Source organism: Odocoileus virginianus, chromosome 12 (assembly GCF_023699985.2).
Source record: "Odocoileus virginianus isolate 20LAN1187 ecotype Illinois chromosome 12, Ovbor_1.2, whole genome shotgun sequence".
Lineage (NCBI taxonomy): Eukaryota > Metazoa > Chordata > Mammalia > Artiodactyla > Cervidae > Odocoileus > Odocoileus virginianus.
The window spans coordinates 5,524,352-5,545,749 of record NC_069685.1 but is presented as its reverse complement, the minus strand read 5'-3'; the positions used below and the strand labels follow the sequence as shown (position 1 = coordinate 5,545,749).

The following is a 21,398-nucleotide window of genomic DNA, read 5'->3' as shown; positions in this document are numbered from 1 at the left end:
GTCTAGTTTGCAGAAAAAAGGAGGAATGATGTGGTTTCCAGCTCAAGAGGGGACACTGATGGATGGCTTGGCCGCATCGGCCATGGCCCTGCTGCCCCCAGCTCTGCCCATGGAGCCAGCACATGCTTTCCTCCCCACTTGTCTGAGGTCTGTAATCTCTGAGCCGACTCATTTCTGGGAAGAGCAAGATGAACTATGGGCTTCCCTGGTGGCTCAGCAGGTGAAGAATCTGCCTACAATGCAGGAGACCCAGGTTCGATCCCTGGGTCAGGAAGATCCCCTGGAGAAGGGAATGGTCACCCTCTCCAGTATTCTTACCCAGAGAATTCCACGGACAGGGCAGCCTGATGGGCTGCAGTCCTTGCACAGAAAGTGGGACGTGACTGAGTGACCAATACACACACACACACACACACACACACACATGAACTACACGGTCACAGCTGTTACTCCTGAAAAATGAGTTCACAGACCAAGGAATGGAAGCCAAGAGAAACAGTAAGCCATTCTCTCCTTTTCGAGTCATCCGTCGGCAGGTTTTGATCAAATCAGGGGGACAGAGAACCACTAAACTCTCACAAGAAACAACAGTCCTCCAGGAACCAAGACTCAGCAGTACAGATCAAACAATTTAAAGCTTGAGTCAGACCCTCCTCATTAATTTACTGTTGCCCCAGCACAACATCGCACAATTGTGCAGGTCGAACACTGAACAGCCTAGGGAGCACCATCTCAAACTCTACAGACAGAAATTGTCCTGTATTGACTGCGACGCATTACAGGTAGAACGTGGCAAAGCGCCTTGATGAAGGGATGCCATTTTCTAATTCATACCAAGGCGTCACGTGGGCGAGCAGTGATTCCTGGTGAAGAAGGCAGATGGCTCAGTGGCAAGCAGACCCTGAAATCGGGCAGCAGTGGACAGGGAGTCTGCGAGGAGAGCCGAAGAGCACCGAGCTTCAAGTCTGCTTTGCCGCTCACCAACATCGGCTCTGCACAAGTTCCCTCACTTCTGCGTCCCAGTTCTTATCTATAGCATGGGCACTAAGGACGGCTTACCAATATTACACTTTCATTGTTTGGGTTAAGAAAATACATAATAAGCTACAATGGAAAAGAATCAAAGAAAAGAATATAGATATAGACATATATATGTATAACCAAATTACTTTGTTGTACATCTGAAACTCACACATTATTTTAACACAAATAATGATGTGAAGAACTGACTCATAGGAAAAGACCCTGGTGTTGGGAAGGATTGAAGGCAGGAGGAGAAGGGAGCAACAGAAGGTGACATAGTTGGATGGCATCACCGACACAATGGACATGAGTTTAAGTAAACTCCAGGAGTTGGTGATGGACAGGGAGCTCTGGCGTGTTGCAGTCCATGGGATCACAAACAGTTGAACATGACTGAGCGACTGAACTGAACGCATTATTGTAAATCAACTATACTTCAGTAAAAAAAGAATACACATGTATGATAGAAAAGTATTGGGAAATGAAATAAAATAAAAATCTGTAATCCCTCCACCACATACACACAGACACACACACAAACACAAAGAGAATATGTATGTATGCAAGTGTGTGTGCATGTATGTCAGGCTATCCATCTATCACCTGGCCTATGTTAGGCACTCAAAAAATTATAGCTGTACTTATTATAAATCAGAAGAGTCCAAGTTGAAACCAAGATTTTTGGTTGGCAGCATGACTTAGCAGTTCTGCTCATGTCTCCCAGCCAGCCTCCAAATAGGAAAATGACTTTCAGATGGTGAAACTTTTTAAGAAATTCAATATAACCTCAATGCTATATATGATCAATATGCAGAGCATTAAAGATCAACACAAAAAATTTCAGAGCGCTCATGTTTGCCATGATGAAATGATGTTGAGTTGAAAGAAGAGAATGAATAGGAAATGGTAGGATTTTGAATTGGCACAAATATTCACTCATTTATTCTTTGACCAATTGCTTCCTCTCTGATTGATCACTGGACTGGGAGCCATGCAAGAAATCTCAGACTGGAGAGAGATTCTCCAGCTGGACTGGAAGAAGCAAAAAGTCATGCTCTGAGAGGAAGGCCTCTGAGAGCTTAGACTGACCTGTGATTATTAGCTAGAGGAAAAACAGGAACCTCAGCCCTACTACTATGAGGAATGGAATTCTGCTACCAACTGTGTGACCTCAGAAGACAATCTCAAGCCTAGCATGAGACGGGAGCCTCTGCCAGCACCTTGACTTCAGAGCAGAGGATGCAAGACACACACAAGATGTGTGTCTTGTCCTTGACACACAGACGCTTTGATATAGTAGATTTGTGATGTTTTAAGCCACTAAGTTTGTAGTAATTTATCACACAGTAATGGAACACTGATAGAGGGTACTTGGGTACTTGGTTACGTCACTTAATTTTTCTGAAATGTCTTCGTCTTTGGTTTTGGTTATCTCTAAAATTGGTGTTCCTTTTAGGTTTATTGTAAGAATCACATGAGATAAGGTATTTAAAAGTGTTAATAAAGAATCAAGTTACCAACACTGATAAAAAAGATTATTAATAACAGGCAGGAATGCCATAAATTAACATTGAAGGGAAAAACAAGGAAGTAAGCATTTGTTTTTAAAATATGTATCTAATTAGGATTTATTTTTAGAAATCATTCTGGTCTTCCCTGCTATTTAATGAACTATTTTTTCCTCCTTAGCAATCTGAGTTAGTGAGGCCTTCTGGCAGGAGATTCAGTGTGATTCTAGGGGAAGAAAACCAAAATGTTTCCAAGGTGGATTGCATTATGTAGTTTATTCCTATTTAAGAAGTAACTGCAAGAAGGTTCTGAACATATCTGCCCTCCAATCAATGCAAATGCCACATCATGCTGGAGTTGCCTTCACAGCAAAAATAAGAATTGGCGCAAAGACTTAAGAACAAGGCAAAATCAACAGAAACTATCAGTGTCATTGTCACATATTATTTGAATGACTTTTTAATTTGTAAAATCCTCTAAGGCTATGTCTATTTGACTAACCTTGGGAATCCCCAGGGGTCTACAGACCCCACTTTGAGAAACTACCGCCCTGCAGAGTCCAATGCCACAAGAGACTGGGAATCAAGTAGGAATGATCTGGAGTCCCCCTTTTTTTAACTTTCAATTTTATATTGGAGTATAGCCAATTAACAATGTTGTGACAATTTCAAGTGAATAGCAAAGGGATTTAGCCATACACATACACATATGCATTCTCCCCCAAACTTCCCTCCTCTCCACGCTGCTACATAACATTGAACAGAGTGCCTTGTGCTATATAGTAGGTCCTCATTGGTTATCCATTTTATTTTTTTTAATTTATTTTTAATTGGAGGACACTTGCTTACTCCTTGGAAGGAAAGTTTTGACCAACCTAGACAGCATATTAAAAAGCAGAGACATTACTTTGTCAACAAAGGTCCATCTAGTCAAGGCTATGGTTTTTCCAGTGGTCATATATGGATGTGAGAGTTGGATTATAAAGAAAGCTGAACACAGAAGAATCGATGCTTTTGAACTGGGGTGTTGGAGAAGACTCTTGAGAGTCCCTTGGACTGCAAGGAGACCAAACCAGTCCATCCTAAAGGGGATCAGTGGGTGTGCGTTGGTAGGACTGATTTTGAAGCTGAAACTCCAATACTTTGGCCACCTGATGCAAAGAGCTGACTCATTGGAAAAGACCCTGATGTTGGGAAGGATTGGGGGCAGGAGGAGAAGGGGACGACAGAGGATGAGATGGTTGGATGGCATCACCGACTCGATGGACATGGGCTTGGGGGGACCCCAGGAGTTGGTGATGGACAGGGAGGCCTGGCGTGCTGTGGTTCCTGGGGTTGCAAGGAGTCGGCCACGACTGAGCAGCGGAACGGAACTGAACGGAATTGCTTCAGGGTTTTGTTGGTTCCTGCCATACAGCAATGTGAATCACCCATAAGTGCGTATGTGTTCCCTCCCTCTCGAACCTCCCTCCTGCTCCCACCCCTTCCGACCCCGCTGGGCTGCCTCAGAGCACCAGGTTTAGCTCACGGCGTTATTTAGCAACTTCCCATTAGCTGTCCATTTCACATGTGGTAATGTATATGTCTCAATTCGACTCTCTCAATGTGTCCCCCCCCTCCTTCCCCTGCTGTGTCCACAAGTCTGTTCTCTATGTCCGCATCTCTATTCCTGTCCTGCAGATAGGTTCATCAGTACCATGTTTTTTAGATTCCATGTATATGCTTTACTATTGATATTCGTCTTCCTTTTTCCAACTTACATCACTCTGTGTAACAGGCTCTATGTTCGTCCACCTCACTAGAACTGACTCCAACTCATTCCTTTTTGTGACTGAATAATGTTTCATTGTATGCATATATCACAATTTTTTTAATCCATTCATCTGTCAGCAGACATCTAGGCTATGTCCGTGTCCTGGCTGTCGTAAATAGTGTTGCAATGAACCCTGAGGGTATCTTTCTGAATCATGATTTTCCCAGAGTATATACCCAGTAGTGGGGCTGCTGGGTCTTATGGTAGTTTTATTCATAGTTTCTCAAGAAATCTCTGTATTCTCCACAGTGACTGTATCTATTTACTTTCCCACTAACAATGCAAGAGGGTTCCCTTTCTCCATCCCCCCTCCAGCATGGATTGTTTGTGGATTTTTTTGATGATGGCCATTCTGATTTGTGTGAGGTAACACCTCACTGCAGTTTTAATTTGCATTTCTCCGATAATGAGCAAAGTTGAGCATCTTCTCATGTGTTCGTTGGCCATCTGTATGTCTCTTTTGTAGAAATGCCTGTTTAAGTCTTCTATTTTTTTTTAATTGAATTGTTTGTTTTTCTGGTATTGAACTGCTTGTAAGTGACTATACTACCTAAAGCAATCTACAGATTCAATGAACTATCAAATTACCAATGGCATTTTTCACAGAATTAGAACAAAATTTTTATAATTGTATGGAAACACAGAAGACCCTGAAAGCCAAAGCTGTCTTGAGAAAGAAGAATGGAGCTGGAGGCATCAATCTTGCTGACTTCAGACTATACTACAAAGCTACAGTCATCAAGACAGTATGTCACTGGCACAAAAAAAGAAATATAGATCAATGGAACACGATAGAAAGCCCAGAAGTAAACCTGCACACCTATGGGCAACTTATCTTTGACACAGGAGGCAAAAATAAACAATGGAGAAAAGGCAGCCTCTTCAATAAGTGGTACTGGGAAAACTCGACAGCTGCATATAAAAGAATTAAATTAGAACACTTCCTAACACCATACACAAAAGTAAACCCAAAATGGGTTAAAGACCTAAATGTAAGGCCAGAAACTATAAAATTCTTAGAGGAAAATATAGGCAAAACAGTCTTTGACATAAGTTGCAGCAAGATCCTTTTTGACCTACCTCCTAGAGTAATGGAAATAAAAACAAAAATTGACAATGGGACCTTATTAAACTTAAAATCATCTGCACAGCAAAGGAAGCTATCAACAAGATGAAAGGATCACTCCCAGAATGGGAGAAAATAATTGCAAATGAAACAACTGACAAAGGACTAATCTCCAAGATATGCAAGCAGCTCATGCAGCTCAATATCCATTTTTAATATAGTAGTGTGCACATGTCAATCCCAGCCTCCCTAACTATCCTTTCCCCTATTCTTCTCCCAGTAACCATAAGTTTGTTCTTGAAGTCTGTGGGCCTATTTCTATTTTGTAAATAAACTCACTTGTGTCATTTCTCTTTAGATTCTGCATATAAGGGCTGTCATATGATATTTCCATCTCAAGCCTTTTTGATTGTTAAATATCACAGAAGCAGCTACAGAGAGTAAACACATTCTTGGAATAGAGGAGACCTTTCAGGGAACCTGTTTACATCAAAATAATAAGACTAATATAACTGCCTTTGTCTTGTCTGGACATTTGCCCTGATGTTGCAAAGAGAATTGTGGGTAAAGCTGCTAATTCCTTAGCACTAATTAAGGTAGTGGTACCAAACTGCCAGGAACTCACAGTAAAAGAAAAAAAAAAAAGCCTATTATACAGAGTGAAGTAAGCCAGAAAGGAAAACACCAATACAGTATACTAACGCATGTATATGGAATTTAGAAAGATGGTAACAATAACCCTGTATGCGAGACAGCAAGAGAGACACAGATGTGTTGAACAGTCTTTTGGACTCTGTGGGAGAGGGCGAGGGCAGGATGATATCGGAGAATGGCATTGAAACATGTGAACTATCATATGTGAAACAAATCGCCAGTTCAGGTTCGATGCATGAGACAGAGTGCTCGGGGCTGGTGCACTGGGATGACCCTGAGAGGTGGGATGGGGAGAAAGGTGGGACGGGGGTTCAGGATGGGGAACACATGTACGCCCATGGCGGACTCAAGTCAATGTATGGCAAAACCAATACAATGTTGTAAAGTAAAATAAATAAATAAATTAATTAAAAAAATCAAAACCACTATAAAATCAAAGCCATTTTCATTTAAGAAAGTTCTTGGTGAAACAATAAAAATTATGAATTTTATTCATTCTCAACTCTTAAGTATATTCCTATTTAATATTCTGTGGGATTAAGTGGGAAGCAAGCATAAGACCTTGTGTTGCATATCAATTTGTGATGATTTTCTCAAGGAAAAACACTTATTTGAATTGTGAGTTAACTAGCCACTCCTCCCACCCCACGGATTATCTTTCCTTTTTTTTTTTTTTTTGAAAGAAGAACTAACTATGGCTATTCAGACCTGGTATTAGGCAGGCATTTTTTTTTTTTTTTCAAAATGAACTAAGTGAGTCTGTTACTTCAAGGTAAACAGCTGATGATATTTGCTGCCTTGGACAACATTCAAGGTTTCCAGCAAAAATTATTAATAGAAAAGTTAGAATTTTGGAAAAATCTGTTGACAGCTTTCCAATTCTTAAGGACTTTCCTGATAAACTCATGATGATACAATGACTGATTTTTCACAACTGTATAACAAAATGTGTTCATATGTGAAAGACTAGAATGACGTAGTGGGCCAATGTTTTCCAATTATAATACAATGTTCTAAAATCTGGCATGGATAAAAGAGCCATTCAAAGTAGATTCAAAGTAGACTAATGGGTCTACTGTAACTGTAGAAAGAGCTCATGGGCTGCCGTACAGAAACAGTTATAGATACAGAGCACAAGCAGATGGTTGCCAGAGAGGAGGGAATGGGGTGAGGATAAAAACAGATGAAGAAGATTGAGAGGTACAAACTTTTAGTTGCAAAACAAATGAGTCATGGCTATGAAATGTACAGTGTGTAGCATATAGTCAATAACTATGTAATATCTTTGTATGGTGACATAACTAGATTTACTGTGGGTATCATTTTGAAATGTGTATAAATATTGAATCACTATTTTGTGTAACAAAAACTCATCTAGTGTTGTAGGTCAATTATACTTTAAAACAAAAAACAGATTCGTAGAAAAAGTGTTCAGATTTGTGGTTACTAAAGGCAGAGGGAACTGAAGGAAAGCAGTCAAAATGTACAAACTTCCAGGTATAAGCACTAAGGATGTAACGCACAACATGACAAATGTAATTAACACTGCTGCATGTTGCACATGAAAGCTGCTATGAGAATAATTCCTGAGTTCTCCTCTTAGGATAAAAATACTTTTATCTCTATTTCTGTAATTTGGTGTCTGTATAAGGCAATAGATGTTCACTAAACTTATTGTGTAAGTCAACTCATTATGCAGTACATTTCAAACTTACATAATACTGTATGTCAATTATATCTCAATTAAATTATAAGAAAAATTGTACTGTGGAAAAAAATGTGTCTCTAAAAATATAATTTTTTATAATTATGTAAAAAAGTTAATGGATATGTTTTCATCCCATACAGCACAACTTTTAAGATACTACCTCTTGTTGAGTTTTGGTGTAGTATCAAAGAAGAATATCCATAATTACATGGAAAGGTTATTGAAATATTCTTTTCCAACTACATATCTCTGTGAGGTTAAATTTTCTTTATATACATCAACCAAAAAAGTTATCACAATGGATAAGAGAATCCAACTATCTTTTGTTAATCTGGACATGAAGGAGATTTATAAAAATGTGACATAATGCCACTCTTGTGTATTTTCATTTTGTTTTGGAAAGTAAAATTATTTTTCATTAAAATATGTTATTTATATTAACCTGTAGTGGGTTTGTTATTGTTATTTTTTAGTTGAGTTCTTTTTTAGTGGGTTAATAAATGAATAGTGTTTAAATCTCTATTTTAATTCCTAACATGACAGACATTGTAGACACAATCCACATAAACAAAGCCTCTTTGAGATCTATGGTAAGCTGACTCATAGCTCCCTAAACTTGTCAACATCCTTAGGTGGTTATTAGACATGTTGATCATTTCATAATGTATTTAAATGTTGACTCATTACTCTATACAACTGAAACTAACATAATATTGTGTGCCAAGTGTACTTCAATTAAGAAAATAAGAGAGTGGGACAGGTTGAGAGAGTGGCATTGACATATATACACTACCATGTGTAAAACTGACAGCTATTGGGAAGCTGTTGTATAACAGAGAGCTCAGCCTGGTGTTCCGTGATGACCTAGGTGGGTAGGATAGGTGGATGGTGGTGGGAGGGAGGCTCCAGAGGGAGGAGAGATATGTATACTTACAGCTGATTCATGTTGTACAGGAGAAATCAGCACAACATTGTAAAGCAGTAATCCTCCAATTAAACATTTTTTTAAAGTCTGAAAAAAAAAAATACAGTTGAAAAAGTTATTCACATCCTAATCCTTAGAACCCCAAAATATTACTTTATCTGGCAAAGAGAACTTTACCAATGTGATTAAATCAAGGACCTTGTGATAATCTCCATTATTTCAATTAGCTGGATAAGGCTGATGTAATCCTGTAGATCCTTATAAAAGAGAGTTGGCAGAGAAAGTAGTAGGAGATGATGGCAAACTGGAGATTTTTCTTCACATTTTCCATGTGAGGAAGGGATCATGAGTCAAGGAATGAGTCAAGAAACTGCAAGAAACCAGGAAACAGACTCTCCTCAGAGCCTTTAGAAGGCATCACTGCTGTTGACACTTTAACCCAGTAAGACCAGTTTTGGGTTTCTGACCTTCAAAACTGTAAGGTAGTAAAATTTCAGTGTCTTATACCACTAAATTTGTGGTAATTTGTTACAACAGAAATAAGGAAATGGAGTCCTCAGTAATTTTTAAGTGCTATCCTGAGACCAAAGGTTTGAGAGCCACTACTCAAAGGCCTGGGTGTTCATTGGAAGGACAGATGGTAAAGCTAAAACTCCAATACTTCGGCCACTTGATGTGAAGAACTGACTCATGGAAAAGACTGTGATGCTTGGAAAGATTGAAGGCAAGAGCAGAAGGGGACACCAGAGGATGAGGCAACTCACTGGAATAAGAGACTGGACAGTGTAGAGTAGCCAAACACGTCCCCAGGTCCAGAGGGGTCTTCATGTGAGACCGAACCCATGTAACTTTCAGTTCAGTTCAGTCTCTTAGTCATGTCTGACTCTTTGTGATCCTGTGGACTGCAGCACACCAGGCTTCCCTGTTCATCTCCAACTCCCAGAGCTTGCTCAAACTCATGTCCTTCAAGTTGGGGATGCGATCAAACCATCTCATCCTCTATCATCCCCTTCTCCTCCTGCCTTCAATCTTTCCCAGCATCAAGGTCTTTTCCAATGAGTCAGTTCTTTGCAACAGGTAGCCAAAGTATTGGAGCTTTAGCATCAGCCCTTCCAATGAACACTCAGGACTGATTTCCTTTAGGATTGATTGGTTTGATCTCCTTGCTGTCCAAGGACTCTTTAGAGTATTCCCAACACCACAGTTCAAAAGCATCAATACTTCAGATATTCAGCTTTCTTTATGGTCCAGCTCTCACATCCATACATGACCACTGGTAGAACCATAGCTTTGACTAGGTGGACCTTTGTTGGTAAAGCAGCTTTTTAATATGCTGACTAGGTTGGTCATAGCTTTCCTTCCAAGGAGCAAGCGTCTTTTAATTTCATGGCTGCAGTCACCATCTTCAGTGATTTTGGAGCCCAAAAATATAAAGTCTCTCACTGTTTCCACTGTTTCCCCATCTATTTTCCATGAAGTGATGGGACTGGATGACATGATCTTCATTTTTTGAATGTTGAGTTTTAAGTCAACTTTTTCACTCTCGTCTTTCACTTTCATCAAGAGGCTCTTTAGTTCCTCTTTGCTTTCTTCCATAAAGGTGGTGTCAACTGCATATCTGAGGTTATTGATATTTCTCCCTGCAATCTTGATTCCAGCTGGTGCTTCATCCAGTCCGGCATTTTGCATGATGTACTCTGCATATAAATTAAATAAGTGAGGTGACAATGTACAGCCTTGACGTATTCCTTTTCCTATTTGGAACCAGTCTATTGTTTCATGGCCAGTTCTAACTGTTGCTTCTTGACCTGCATACAGATTTCTCAGGAGGCAGGTAAGGTGATCTGGTATTCCCACCTTGTGAAGAAGTTTCCACAGTTTGTTGTGATCCACACAGTCGAAGGCTTTAGCATAGTCAATGAAGCAGAAGTACATGTTTTTCTGGAATTCTCTTGCTTTTTCTATGATCCAATGGATGTTGGCAATTTGATCTCTGGTTTTTCTATATTTTCTAAATCCAGCTTGAACATCTGGAAGTTCTTGGTTCATGAACTGTTGAATACTAAGCTTGGAGAATTTTGATAATCTTGAGCTCCTTCAGAACTGGGAACAGAAGAATGTGCTTTGTAATTATATACAAATAAAGGAATTAGTAAGTCAATAGGCCGCTTACTCTTTGTCACTTAAACATAATATGATTTATGGAGTTCTTGCTCAATGCCAAACACTGTGAGGTCTTTCAGCGCTGTCACCTCTATCACACATAATTGCATTGCAAGGCAGGTCCAGAAGGATCAAGGAACTGACCTGCAACACACAGCTATTAGGTTGGTGCAAATGTAACTGTGGTTTTGGACCACGAATTCTAAATCATAACTAGGCTCAAACACATCTTTAGTATTCAAATAGGAACCATTACAATCAACACATTTTTGCCAATGAAAGATAAATTTGTTTATTCCTGTAGCATAAAAATCTGTGCCTCAGGATTCAGTGAAATCTTGGAAAGCATTTTCTGCCTCATGCTGGTTGTGGAAGCATTTTCCTTGCAAAAAGTTATGATGCTTGAAGAAGTGGTCGTCAGTTGACAAGAGGTCAAGAGGTGGATGAGGCAAAACCTCATTAATTCATTGGGCTTTTGAAGCATTGGTTGTGGAACATGCAGTCAGGCATTGTAGTGCAACCCTTTCTGTTGACCAATGCTGGCTGTAGGCATTGCAGTTTTTGGTGCATCTCATCGATCTGCAAAGCATACTTCTCAGATGTAATGGTTTCTCCAGGATTCAGAAAGCTGTAGTTGATTAGACTGACAGCAGACCACCAAACAGTGATCATGACATTTTTCTGGTGAATATTTGGCTTCAGGAAGTGCTTTGGAGTTTCTTCTTAGTCCAGCCACTGAGCTGGTCATTGCCTGTTGTCATATAAAACCTACTTTTCATCATATGTCACAATCTGATCAAGAAATGATTCGTTCTCGTTGTGTAGCATGAGAAGATGACACTTCAAAATGATGATTTTTTTTTTTTTGATTTGCAGTCTGCTCATGAGGAAGCCACTTATCAAGCTTTTTCACCTTTCCAATTTGCTTCAAATGCCCATAGAATGTCACCGTTGAGTTCTTGGGCAACTTCTTGAGTAGTTGTAAGAGGATCAGTTTTGATGATGCTCTCAGTTGGTCTTTGTCAACTTCTGATGGCCAGCCACTACCCTCATCTTCAAGGCTCTTGTCTCCTTTGCGAGACTTTTTAGACCACTTCTGCACTGTACATTTGTTAGCAGCTCCTGGGCCAAATGCATTGTTGTCTCCACTGCTTTATGACCCATTTTGAACTCAAATTAAAAAATTGCTTGAATTTGTTTTTTGTCTGACATCATTTCCATAGTCTAAAATAAATATAAAATGCACAGGAAGTAATAAGTCATTAGTGAAAAAAAGATAAAGTGAGAAATGCACTTACAAATGATGTATAATAAAACCACATTTATTTAAGAATGTATTCCAGTATTAAATGGCCATGTTCAACAATGCAAAGCCACAATACTTTCGCACCAACCTAATAGTAGGTGGCAGAGTCATGTTTTGAGTCTGTATCAGTCTGGCCCCAAACCCATGTCCTTTCTTCCATGCATTTGGACAAAATTCCTCAATGTCAAATAGGCAATAACCTATAGGTGGTATGTATGTATTCCATCACCACTATTTTTTTCTGGCCCCCAAGTAAGGATGAATCTAGCCATCAGATAAGATTTGGTCAACAGCCCTGGGTGGGGATGGGTAGACACAAAGGTGAAAGGGGAATTAACATTTCCCAAGCACTTACTGTGATCATCAGTGTTTTCATTTCACCGGGCATTATGTCTTCTGCGTTGGCAAAAATCTCAGGCAATTGATCCACAAAGCGACTAGTGTTCATGTGGATGCATTTCCTTCCCTCAGATTTTAAATGAAAGGAAGAGATAAGTTCATAGTAAGGAAACAATGGCTCAGTTGCTTGTGTCTCTGTGACAAGCATTATCTAATGCAATTTACCAGAAATTGTTATCATCATCACTTGTCTTCTGGCCGCAGTGTAGAGACTTCAGAATAGAGTGTTACCATGGTGCCTCCGATCCTGAGCATGTTTTCCTTTTGTTCTGTTTCATTGGTTAAGTATTTTCTTGCTTTGTCCCTAACCTGAAATAAAACAGCAGGGGACTGACCTGTTCTGAAGTGACCTTTGGCAGTTTCTCTACTGTTGGGTGCCTGATAAGTTCATTAAGCTTCCTATTAATTAACTTTAATAATTAGCTTTGATATGGCCCTACCCAATGGTTATTACCTTGGCTATGGACTGTTAACTCAGCCTGTCAATCAGAAAATGTACCCACGCTGCCAAGGAGCAACTTGACCCTGTTGGGAAAGAAATAGAGAGCCTCTCCAACTGCCTTTGTCTTGGGGACAGCAGAACTCCAGAACAGAGGAACGCTCTGCGTCCAACCTCTTCACGTCCAAACTTCTGGCTTTCTTAAGGTATGTCTGTTTTTAATGAGGCATTGGCAGACTGAGTCATCTTGTCTTAATTTAAATCATATTCCAAAAGACAGATCTGGTTTTTAAAAACTTTTGACAGATTTCAGAGATCTTTTTTTTTTTTCTTTTAAAGGAACCATCCCTCTTTTAGAAAGAAGGATTCATGAGAGCCGTCGGTGGTAAATCAGTGTCTGTGCTAGAATCATCTTTCAAGGAAAATGTTTGCAACCCCACACTCACTGGGGTCGCTCACATCCAGAGACTCTGACCGCCCTGTGAGGGCACAGGCAGAACCAGCCCACGAGTAATGAACGTGGGCTTGAAAGCAGCACGGAGCTCTCTCTAGCCACAACGCCTCGCTAATAAGTTTTAGAGCTGCTGGACATCACATGCAGGGGAGATGAAACTTGTCAGCTAATTTGGCTTTTAATATGTGAACATCCTGACTGCTCTGAGGTTTTTCTGTAGCCGAATTGCCTCACCTGTTAAATCTGTGACGTATTTAGGAAGTTTCATTTTACATGTTTAGAAAGATGGCCTTGAAGACTGCTGGGTGCTTTAGCAGGAGAGCCACGGAGGAGCATCCAGGAGCCAGGGGCTAACCCCGAAGCTGTGTGCTGGGGGTGGGGAGGTCCTGTGCCAGTGGCCGGGGAGCCAGATCCCCTCCCTCGGAGGACTGGATGAATTTCTGTGCAGGGCTTCAGAGTTTAAAAAAAAAAAAAATCCCCAAATGCTGATATTTTTAGTTCCCACTCACTCCTTGACTATGAATAGGAATGTGATTGAAATTTCCACCAGTCTTCAAAGCAGACTTACCTTTAAAGCAAATGCCAAGGGTTTGAAAACTCACTCAAGATGGAATAATATTCATGAAAACAGGGAAGGCCTTAAAAAAAGAACCAAAGAAAACAAAAGCCTTCATGTTCAGCAGAGTTGGGTTAAGGTCCCACGGTGCCCCTACTTGTGACCTTGCATGGGGACCACCCCCAGCCTGAAAGGGGGCGCACCGTGGGACAGAGGGAGCCTGTCTGAAGCCCCGTGGACCCCAGGCCTCAGCTCCCTTCCGGGTAATTGGAGCACCTGCGAAACCCACGTGGCACTGCAGGAGATGCGCTGTGGGGGACTCAGGTACACTCTTGTCCTCTTTCAGCACTAGGGACCGGAGGAGGCAGGGACAGAGAAGGGCAGGAAGACGGGGGAGGGGGAGACAAACTCGGAGGATGAAAACAGAAAAACCAAAACAGGCCTGCAGAGCAAAGCCTTGCCAATGGAGCGCTAAAAAGGAAGCGTGGCTCAGAGCCCTTTTGGCCTTTATATACCCATCATCTCCAGAACAGCTGAGTGCCAACACTGGGCAGCCAAGGCCAGACACACCCTGTAAACTCTCATTACCTCGGCCCTCCTGAAGAAGTCACTCAAGAGCTCATCTTTGATGCCAGGGAAGCCAGCTAGGGACTTCTGGTCAATGCCATTTGAAAAAAAAAAAAAAGAAGAAAATTGGAGGGTGGGGGAGATCATAAATAATGAACATCAGATACATTACTTTTCTTTTCTGAGTTACAGACAGGAGAAATTGTCATATTGCATTTATTTAAGAATATAGGTGATGCTAGTGGTAAAGAACCCACCTGTCCATGCAGGAGACCCTGGGGATCTGGGTAGGATCCCTGGGTGGAGAAGATCCCCTGGAGGAGGAAATGGCAACCCACTCCAGGATTATTGCCTGGGGAAGCCCATGGACAGAGGAGACTGGTGGGCTATGGTCCATGGGATCACAAAGAGTCGGACACAACTGAGAGATTTCATGCAGGCAGTAAGAATCTGGAACATATGAAAAAGTTGCAAACATCATTCAGAAGAAGCCCTCCTAAGAAATGGAATAAATGGTCTCGGGTTTCTCACACTCTTTGCGTATCTTTATTTTTCTCTGTCCTTCCAGAACCACACAATGAAATCCCAAGCTGGGATCAGATCTGCTGTCAACATGACTGGTTCCTACATTCGGTTTGCGCAAACTGTCGACATCCCGCAGTGTGGGGGCCGTTGTGATGTGTAATTTACAGCCTCTCACGTCATCTGGGCAGTTGTTGGCACTTTGCGGTCCCTTCCTTGAGCCTTGGTCTGCATTACTGCCAGGATCCGCCCTGATTTTCAGCCCTCCCCAGGCCTCTTGGGTCCCGTCCTCCTCCTCCACCCAGTCCATGGTTGACCTGCTACCCAGGCAGCCAGGGGAGAGCCCAGGGAAGAAGCCTCAGTCTTGGTGCCTTTGTCTCTCTTCACCACATCTAGTCTGCAAGGCCCTCTCTGAATCTGTCACCATCCCCACAGATACAGTCTGAACTCAGGTCCCTGTCACCTCTGGCCAGATGACTGCAGAAGCAATGGCTCTGAACTGTTGTCTCCTCCTCTCCTCTGGTCACTGTCTGGTCCCCTCCAGGGCCTGTCTCGCAGCCTTTGTTCACCTTTTCAATGAGCCACCACTCTAGCAGTTAGCATCCCCCCCAGAGCCTCACCTCGGTTGCCCTAGGGCTTCTCTTCCTTGGCTCCTCGGGTGCCTGCCCCAGGGTTCCGCACAGATGCACTTCCCATGGGACCTAGAAAGGCGGACTCTTGCCCTGTGAGCGGTAAGAGCCCAAAAATGCACACTCCCCCTTACCCAGGGCCCGCCACCTTAAGATCCTTGTGTTAATTTCTTCTTCTTCTTCCCCATTTCTGCCTCTCATGCCACATCCCTGTTGTGGGATCTCTTCCCAAAGGAAAACACCTACAATCTCCACCCCCAAGGGAGGTGCCCTCTGCTGGGTCAGCACAAGGATGGGGTGGGGTGGGGAGGTGGTGCCAGGGGGTGGGGTCCGTGTACAGTTAAGAGCGATTGAGTGAACAAATGGAATATCCTTAGGCACCTGGATTTCTTAATACAGAAGAAAAGCTCTAAGCCGCATGCTTTAGTCCATGATATACTCCCTGGCTCGTCCATATTTTAGGCTAGTTAATTCCCCCATGACAAGCATGTCACACACCTCACGGAGCTGGTTACTAAGCTGGTGCGCATTGGAGTATTTTATGGCAATTTTGCAAGAGCAAAGATGACTTTAAGGAGAAGAAAACCCGAGTATCTTGTGAATCGACCTCAGCACTGGCTGTTCGCTCTCAAAGGCGAGCAGAGTAAGATGAATTAGACAGCGTCCCTGCCTTCCTTTCGCCTCTTTCACTGTGAGGGGGCAATCTCTGGACTAATGAAACGCTAGCTGTGTCTGCGACATGGATCCAGAGCAGCAGGGGTCACACTGGGCCGAGCGGAGTTACTGGATTTCTCCTGGCAACATCGATTCCATTTCTAGCTGTGATTAACCCCTCCCCCTCCCTCTCACCAACACCCCTCATCACCTCCGGAGGGGAACTCGGCTCTTATCACCAGCCTTGCTTTCTGAGTCACCACTCATTTTTCCCACCTGGGGTCTAACTAGAAGGCTTGACAAAAGATGAAGTAATTTATAGATACATTAGACCTTAACACCCTGGCTTTGGTCTTCCCTTCGGGTCTCAAGTGAGGCTGACTTTTCAGATTGGCTAGAAATGTAGTTCTTTTTCTTTCCTTTTTCAGTGTCTAGTGTCTCTCTCTTATTCCCTCTCCATTTGGGGACATGTTCTCTCTCCCACATACGCCTGTGTTTGGAACTTCTTTGGAGCCGTGCCTTTGCAGGATGCTTGCCAGCAGCACATACATTGAGGAAAAGCATTTTCTTTTTCAAGCTTTTTTTCTGTCCTGCTTTGCATATAGGTGAAGGCACGTTGGATACCAAGCTGTGCCTTGGTACATGTATGTACTTTTTAAAAAATGAAAATAGCTTTATATTCTGAGCAGTGTTTTAAAAATATATCCCCCAATTTTTCTGATACTCCCCCCATCCACACAGGGTGCTGGTCCTCTCTCTGGAGTGTGGTTGGTCTGTACTAACTAGAGGCTCACTTCTAATCAGCAGAAAGTGGTAGAAGTGATGCTGCGTGACCCCTGAGACTAGTGCATACCAGGCGGGAGGCTTAGCCTTACTTTCTCTCTTGGCCCACTGGCTGGCGTTGGGTTTGGGGGTGGCTAGGACAGCCTCTCTCAAAGCTGACCCTCCAGCCTCAGTCAAGCCTGCGGCCCCAGGCAACATTTCGGTTGGAATGTCAAGAGAACCACTAGTCCAGAGCCATGCAGTGTGGCTGCTCCCATGTTCCTGACTCATAGTAACTGTGTCAGGTAGTAAATGCTGGTTGTTTTAAGCTGCTACACTCTTTTAAGTGTAGCAATAGATAAATAATACACTCTGCCTTCAAGTTATTTCCTGTGGAGGCTAGAGGTGCTAAGACAATGTCTCTTTGTCACGTCAGAGTGACCAAGGCTGCTAAAACAATGACCAAGGACAGGAGTTATTTAGGAATTCTCCGTTTGAGAAACTCAGTTCAAAGACGTATAACAGAACTGCATTTTAAAAATTTATACTCTCTTTTCCCCAAAAAGGCACAGTAATTCCAACAAAAATATATGCACAGAGCCATAAGTACAAATAGGAAATAGAAAATCAGGACCAAACCAAGGAAACGGTAATTATAAGCATAAGGACCAACATAATTGCCACAGTTGAATCTTAAACCATGATCTGAGCTTCCTGGCAGTCATGGTGAAAGGGGGAACTTAGTAAGTTCTGTAGTTTTTTTTTTTTTAATATGGAACAGTTCATTAATTTTTGTGTCATCCTTGTGCAGGGGCCATGCTAATCTTCTCTGTATCATTCCAGTGTCGTTTCTCTTATTGGAAAGGAAACAAAGGTTTTCCTAGAATCAAAATTTAAAACAAAGTTCTCATGTGGACTTAAATATGAATACCGAAGTAGGTAGAGGATAAGACTTTCGGTCCTTCAGAGATATTGTGTTAGCTAAGTTCATTTAGCTATTACTTGTGTTCTTTAGTAAAAGAGGCAGGAAAGAGTCAGAGCTCAGAGCAATGGTGAATTATAGAAAATAAAAGGAATTTCTTTGACTTCATGCTGCTGGGCCTTTTGAAAGTGGCATGTAAATGTCTGTGGAAATATTTTTGATCTGAGTTGAAGCCCTTGCTTTTCTTTCTCTTTTTCTGTTGGTATATATATAGCATGAAAGCACTTCTCGGGCCGCAATTTAAAATAGCCCAGTTTATCTCTCTGCTTATATTCCCGGTCTTGGTTTCGGTCTATAAATTCTTTCTGCTATCTTGGACTTTGCCTGAGAATGTGAATCCTGCAGCACATCCCATCACATTCCTCTGGTTTCCTGACCTCCTGTTCTTTTCACCAGTCCTCCTAGACTTTGTTCACAATCCTGCAGGGAGGCTGCACAGGCGCTGGAATGCAGTAGCTGGGCTGCAGGGGCGGTCCAGGGACCTAATTGGTTGTGTGCGGCAAGCTTTCCAAGAGCACTGCTGGGCTGATGCCCTGCTTTTGAGCGTGAGCTGCAGGGGTCTTGCCAAGGCGTGCCAGGCCACAGTGGCCTGGGAAACCCCCAGTGCCCATGGAGCTGCAGAGCCGGAGTCAGCGTCAGGCACGAAACGGAAGGGGCTCGCTCTCCCAGGGTCAGACAGGGCAGCTCTCCTGCCTCCCCCTTATCCCGTGTGGCTGTGTCTGTGACAGCTGAAAATACAGGCTGCATTGTGTGAAGATGCCAAGCACACTGCCTGGCTTGTAGATTTCAATTTCTGTTAGTTTTCTCCTTTCCTCCTTCTCTGTCTCCTCTCCTCCCCTTCTTGTTTTCCTCTGTTCCCATCTCTCCTTCCTCCATTCTGCAAGCGCCTGAGGAGCAGAGCTGGTGTGTGAGCCATTTCATTAAAATGTTGCCCTGGCTGTTTCCTCTGCCTGGAATCTGAGGTCTTCTCCTCGCTTAGTTACCCCCTGCACACCTTACCAGCTTAAGCCTTTTCTGCCGTCTCTTCCTGAGTCGGCTGTTCCCATCAGCTCTTCTCATTGCGCTGTGCTGTGTGCTCAGTCACCAGAATCATGTCCTGCTCTTCGGGACCCCGTGGACTGTAGCCCACCAGGCTCCTCCGCCCATGGGATTTCCCAGGCAAGAATCCTAGACTGTGCAGCCACTTTGTTCTCCGGAGCATCTTCTCAACTCAGGGATCAAACCCACATCTCCTGCCTCTCCTGCATTGGCAGGGAGATTCTTTACCACTGAGCCATCTGGGAAGCCCATTTCCTCCTCTTAATTCTTATCATATGCTGCTGCTGCTAAGTCGCTTCAGTCGTGTCCGACTCTGTGCGACCCCATAGACAGCAGCCCACCAGGCTCCCCCGTCCCTGGGATCCTTCAGGCAAGATCACTGGAGTGGGTTGCCATTTCCTTCTCCAATGCATGAAAGTGAAAAGTGAAAGTGAAGTCGCTCAGTCGTGTCTGACTCTTAGCGACCCCATGGACTGCAGCCTACCAGGCTCCTCTGCCCATGGGATTTTCCAGGCAAGAGTACTGGGGTGGGGTGCCATTGCTTTCTCCGTCTTATCATATAGATTGTGTTAATTTCATTAGCATGATGACCTGATTAAAGAAATTTTACATTTTTTATATGATACTTCCTTGAAAGTATCTAGTCACCTTTATATTCCCAGAACAGTGCCTGAGCCATAACAGGCATCAATATCATTAGTTGAGTGGTCAGTGAAGAGTAGATGAAAAAGTCTAGTTCCATGAATTGTGCCTGGTGTTGGCCGGGGCATCACAGTTTTTGTGTGATAAAGATGAATACTTCTGTCCACTAGGATGTGTTCAGAACTGTGGACACCAGGTGTTCAGAGGACCAGAACTGTCCCCCAGTGATGGCAAGGCCAGATTGGCAGGCTCATCGATGAAGCAGAGTGTGCAGATTTTCTTCAATACTAATCAAGTCCCTGCATTCACTTGCCAGGGCTGCCACAACAGAGTATCACAGCTGGATGGCTAACCAGCCACTCTCTCCCTGCGACTTCACAGGGTCTCCCCTCTGTGACTTTCTGTGTCCAAACGTCCCTTCTTAGGAGGACACCAGTCGCACTAGATTAGGCCTTGTCCTAACGGCCTCAGCTAACTTAATTGCCTGTTTAAAGACCCTTTCTGTAAGCACAGTCACATTCTAGGGCCCCAGGGTTAGGACTTCATTGTTCAAAAACACAGATTTTGAGAGGACCCAATTCAGGGGCATAACAGCACTTCTAAAGCTAAACTGCCCCTTGCTACCCCACGTGATGTGGTTAACCTCTGTGCCTTTGTTACCTCCTCTGGAGATAATAAAAGCACCACTTCGTGGCATGGAATGGCGTTTGTGAGGTGATGCTCCCAAGGACCTCGAGTAGCGGCCTGTGATGAGCACCCAGCACATGTCAGCTGTCCTTGTGACACCTCGTTCGTCAGAAGGTGGCTGTGGGCAATTGGAATGTAAGAATTAGTCTCCAGAACTATTGACAATAGCCAAGATATGGAAGCCGCTTAAATATCTATCAACAGAGGAATGGATAAAGATGTGGTATATATACACAATGGAATATTACTCAGCCATTAAAAAGAATGCAGTAAGGCCATTTGCAGCAACATGGATGAATCTAGAGATTATCACAATAAGTGAAGTCAGAAAGAGAAAGCCAAATACCATATGATATCATTTATATGTGGAATCTGAAAAAATATATATAAATGAACTTATTTATAAAGCAGAAACAGACTCACAGACATAGAAAACAAATTTATGATTACTAAATGGGGAAGGGGGAAGAGATAAATTATGAATTTGAAATTAACAGATACACACTACTAAATATAAAATAGATCAACAAGGATCTATGGTATAGCACTGAGAACTATATTCAATTTCTTGTAATAGACTATAACAGAAAAGGATCTGAAAAAGAATATATATGTATAACATAACATAAATAGCATAATGTCATATCATATAACATGTAAAATTAAATCACCTTTTTGTACACCTAAAACTAACAGAACATTGTGACTTAACTATGTGTCTGCTCGCTCACTAAGTCTGACTCTGCAGCCCATGGACTGCAGCCTGCCAGGAGACTCTGTTCATGGGATTCTCCAGGCAAGAATACTGGGGTGGGTAACCATTCCCTTCTGCAGGGGACCTTCCTGACGCAGGGATGGAACCCGCATCTCCTGCATTGCAGGTAGACAGATTCTTTACCCT

The 21,398-nt window shown here is 42.6% G+C and overlaps 1 non-coding gene across 1 annotated transcript; it reads right to left on the bottom strand.

Annotated features, from left to right (window-relative positions):
• Positions 1-17,914: 17,914 nt before the first annotated feature.
• LOC139037877 (U6 spliceosomal RNA) lies at positions 17,915-18,020 on the bottom strand. Its single transcript, XR_011490831.1, has one exon. It is a non-coding gene; the product is annotated as a U6 spliceosomal RNA (small nuclear RNA).
• Positions 18,021-21,398: the final 3,378 nt, after the last annotated feature.